This window comes from Silene latifolia, unplaced genomic scaffold (assembly GCF_048544455.1).
Source record: "Silene latifolia isolate original U9 population unplaced genomic scaffold, ASM4854445v1 scaffold_79, whole genome shotgun sequence".
Classification (NCBI taxonomy): domain Eukaryota; kingdom Viridiplantae; phylum Streptophyta; class Magnoliopsida; order Caryophyllales; family Caryophyllaceae; genus Silene; species Silene latifolia.
The window spans coordinates 287,224-292,323 of NW_027413701.1; positions in this window are offsets into that span (position 1 = coordinate 287,224).

Below are 5,100 nucleotides of genomic sequence, written 5' to 3' on the forward strand. Positions count from 1 at the left end.
ACCCCGATTACCTCGGCTAAAGCCGAGAGCGACGGGGACACAACGACCGATACGCTAGAAGAAACGCTATCGAGCCGTAACCCCGATTACCTCGGCTAAAGCCGAGAGCGACGGGGACACAACGACCGATACGCTAGAAGAAACGCTATCGAGCCGTAACCCCGATTACCTCGGCTAAAGCCGAGAGCGACGGGGACACAACGACCGATACGCTAGAAGAAACGCTATCGAGCCGAACCCGATTACCTCGGCTAAAGCCGAGAGCGACGGGGACACAACGACCGATACGCTAGAAGAAACGCTATCGAGCCGTAACCCAGATTACCTCGGCTAAAGCCGAGAGCGACGGGGACACAACGACCGATACGCTAGAAGAAACGCTTATCGAGCCGAACCCCGATTACCTCGGCTAAAGCCGAGAGCGACGGGGACACAATGACCGATACGCTAGAAGAAACGCTTATCGAGCCGAACCTCGATTACCTCGGCTAAAGCCGAGAGCGACGGGGACACAACGACCGATACGCTAGAAGAAACGCTATCGAGCCGAATCTCGATTAACTCGGCTAAAGCCGAGAGCGACGGGGACACAACGACCGATACGCTAGAAGAAACGCTATCGAGCCGTAACCCCGATTACCTCGGCCAAAGCCGAGAGCAACGGGGACACAACGACCGATACGCTAGAAGAAACGCTATCGAGCCGTAACCCCGATTACCTCGGCCAAAGCCGAGAGCGACGGGAACACAACGACCGACACGCCAGAAAAAACGTATACTCAGTACAGTTGAGACGCAATTCTAGCCGCCTCGGCCAAACGAGGGCCTGGCAGAAGGAGCGGTCAATTGGGAAATGCAAATCTGACGCCTCGGCCAAGACCGAGAGTGAAAGAGGAGGAAACCAACATGCCAACACGTTTTAAAAGACGTTGAACACAGTTGAGATACGCATTCTGACTGCCTCGGCCAGGCCAAAGGTAAAAACGAAAAAGCGCTCGATTAATAACGCAAGACAAGTATGGTGATAAAAAAGCCCCGGCCAAGCCGAGGGCGAATAAGACAAACTTCATTGAAGATAATTGAAAGGAGAATACAGACGACGGCCGTCCCCATAGGGATAAGCCTAAACACAACCTACCAAGAGTTTTACAACAAAGACAAGGAAAAGAAAAGCAAAAGATTACAAGCATATCATTTGAAGCGCCAAAAGATGGCAGGGAGGAAAGGCTCAATAGTTAGCCCCCGAACAGCTAAAGCTATCCGAGATGCCGGGTGAGTCTGGTGACGACCGCCCGTCTCCCTATGCCTGTTGCTGCCCTCCATCGGTAGCAGCAGCATCTTCGGTGGTCGGCTCAGGAGAAGGCTCGACATTCTCAAGTGCCTTTAGCCTCTCAGCCTCCTCACGGGCCTCCTTCACCTTTGCATCATAGGCCGCCTTGGCCTCAGCTATTTGAGCCACCTTCGCCGCCTCCGCCTTCTCCGCAGCCGCTGTTTCCGCAGCATCAGCCATCTCATCCAGAAGCTGATCGAATTTATCCCACGGGAAGGAGCCTTCGGGGAAGAGCCTCTTGATTGCCTCCCTGGTCGCCTCCTCGGCCTGGTCCCGGAATTGGGTGCACATTTTAGGGAGGAGATCATTTTGAAGCATTTCAATATCCTTCTCCTTTTGAGCAAGGATAGCCTTTGTGTCCCTGAGCGCCTCCGTCTGGACGTGGAACTGATCCTTCCACTCTTCCCTCTTGGCAACCACGGCGTCATAAGCACCCTTATACCTGTCCCGCTCCTCCATCAGCTTGGCGGTGGCGGCATCAGCAGCCTCAACTTTGGCCCTCTCGGCCAATAGCCGCTTCTCAGCTTCCTCCTCACGACTTCGGGAAGCAAGGAGGTCCAGCTTAGCCTTCCCGGCTTCCCCCTTTGCAGCGGAGAGATCAAGTTTAAGCCGTTCGATCATCGGCCCGGATTTGGGCCATGGCCTTTTCTTGCTCCATGATGTGGGAGCTAGGCTAGTTGAGTCCACTTCGCCAGCCTCTAATATATTCTCGCACCCTCTGCCACAAGTTCGGTGGAGGGAATCTTCTGAATGGAGGAGTCAACGGTGACATTTCTATCACCCGCCTTCTCAATAGCCTTCTCAGGCTGCTTCCCTAATTGCCGTTCAGTGAGAACGACGGCTGCCGACGGTGGATCTACAAAAAATTTACACAGAGCATCCATGTCAACATGCATTGACACGTCAGAAAGTCTGTCATCAGGAATGTCCAACGAACCGGCTAAATCCGAACCGCAAGTTAGATCCGTACCAGTCTGGACCCTCTTGCATGGAGGGTCGGCTGAGTTATTCTTCTCCTCGGCAACGTTGGAAGCAGACGGTGGCTCTTTTCTCTTCTTTGGAGGAGGAGGGCCCCTCGCAACGGTCACCACCTCCCCAGAGATATCGACGACCTCCACGTGCTCCTTCTGAACCGCTGGGGTCGAAGAGGGAGTTGGCACGACGCACGCCGCCGCCAACCCGGACGCGCCTTCTTTGTTCTCTTGGCACGCTCCGAGAACCCGTGCTTGGGCCGCCGTCGGATCCGGTGCCTTCAGTGCTTCTCCATGAGTTCGTTGGGAGCCAGTCCACGATCACGCGTCGGCACCGTAGGATGCCGTTGAACGACTTTCCCGTCCTTATCAAGCCCTAACCTCTTCAAGGTCCTCTCAGACAGATCCTGGCCAAACCGGTCTGCAAGAAATCAAACAAAAGTTACATAAAAGAAGTAAAACAAAGCTCTAAAACAGGAACATAACAGGCAATGATGGGCCTCACACCGACCCCACTCACCCTGGTTGAGGGCCGGTATGAGGCCGACGCATAAAACCAGCTCATCTTGAAGAATAATCTGAGTCGGGGGGAGCCATCCTTTCTCAGCATCGAACAGCTGCATCGCCCGCTTCTCATCCGCAGTAAGAGGGACCATCGAAGCGTCCATCTTAACCTTACCCCGGGAGATACATTCCTCATACTCTCCCCGGTTCTCACACCGCAAGTAAACAGGGCTCTGGAAAGACCGAGGCAATGGGTAGTCCTCCGGCACTTGGACATACACCCATCGCCGTTGCCAGTCCTTGCAAGAAGTAAGTTTGGACACGGAGACGTAGCCTGGCTTCGTCTGCACGCTGTACCACCCTGTAGATACCCGTATCCGTCGATATTGGAATTTATAGAGAACCCGACAAACACCCGATGATGATAGGACACATGTATTTATTTAGTTGTCATTGTCATTATTTGGGTTCGTTTTACGATGTAGAATGAGCGTTGTCGACGGAGTATTTTAATTTAAATGATATTTAAATTAAAGCCTTTTTTAAGGTGATTTCAATTTATTTTATTTTGTTTTGAATTTATTTTCTTGAGTTTATTTTATTGAAAATAAAATAAATATTTGATTTGAAAAATCATTTTATGAGTATATTTGATTTGAAAAATCATCTATTTTAATGTGTTAATTGATTTGAAAAATCGATTTGAAAATCGAAAAGAACTCGTTTTGAACATGTGTTTTTGAGCTCGATTTTAGCTCGGTTTTTGAGCCCGTTTTCTTTACGAATTGGCACGAATCTCGAGTACACTAACCAACCTAGACCACTACCCATCCAACCCCAGTTCGAACCCCATAACCATGACCCAAATCCCGTCCCAAATCACCCCCAACAGCCCGCGCAAAACACAAAGCAGCCCCCCTGTTTCGCAGCTCAAACCCGAGTCCAAAATCCGCTCCAAATACCACCAAAACCCGTGCCCATTAACCCTAACCCATACGCTAATATCCTACCCATATTACATTACCTTAATCACCAAGAAAACCCCCCAAACGAACCCTAGAAAACCCCCCAAAAGCTGCTGGACAGCAGCTATGCTCAGCCAAGCCCGTCTGCCTCTCCTCCCTTTTACCCTACTTTAACCCCTTATAAATACCCCCCCTTCACCATACATTCATTCCTCTAAGTTCTCCATACATCCTACCGTCACTCACAAGCTTTAAAATCCAGAAACAAACCCTAATTGCCTCTCAAAAACCCTCCACAAAACCGACATACAAACTGAAACTGTTTGTGTGTCTTCCTCGAAAAACAATTCGTTCCTCCCTCAAACCTCCATCAAAACTCGATTTTCTTGTTCCTAATTAACCACATAACATCCATCTACACATTAGACAAAGATTTACGAGCCAAATTGCCCTTGAGAGTACACGAAATCCCTCGAAAAACAGAGTGTTATACACTCTGTTTTCGCGGTTTGTTCTTGTCTGTCCAGTTCTGTTTGTGCTCGTTTTTCGTGCCCAATAACCCAAAACGAGCAGGGGTTGCTTTAAGATCTCTGTTCGCCTCTCTTTCTAGTTTTCAAAATATCTTTTAAATCGAATTTTCGTCGTGAAACGAGGGAGAAATCATCGTTTGAAAGTTGCTGTCCAGATTTGTCAAAAAACGCGTGTTTGCTTTGTTTCTTCGTCAACGACGGCCTCTCGAGATAAAATCTACCATCGATTACGACCCAAGACGGTGTCAACGATACATGTAGGTTGAGGGTGCATCAAATCCTCCTCTTTCTCCTTTTTTTATTTCGTTTTTTTATGCTTGTTTTTTATAGTTTGTTTTTGTTTGTTTATCGTTTTGTTTATCGATTGTTCTAATTAACTATGAAACTAGTTTAGTCCGAGTATGAGTTAAAGTACCACCATGAACACCCGCGTTGACTTGAGATGGGAAAATAAACCGCTACTTCAGTCGGTCGTACACCCCCGTCTCATTTACATATCCTCGTGTTCAAGGTAGGGCATAAATAAAACGAATTTCTAACTTCGCTCTTCGCTTTTGACCCCTTTGTTGTTTCGGCCAATTCGACACACCTTAGGACCCGTTGCATGTTAGTATGACCTCTGATTGTTAACATATGACGTATTTAGACGACGTTCGATCATTTTAATAACCTAATTAGACATGTTAGGTGGCATCGACATAGCTTTTAAAATCGATTAACAATTCTATAACCTAATTGGATACATCTTTCTCTTCACTTGATTTCTCGCTAGCATAGGAGTGCGTGATTAGCACCTTCCT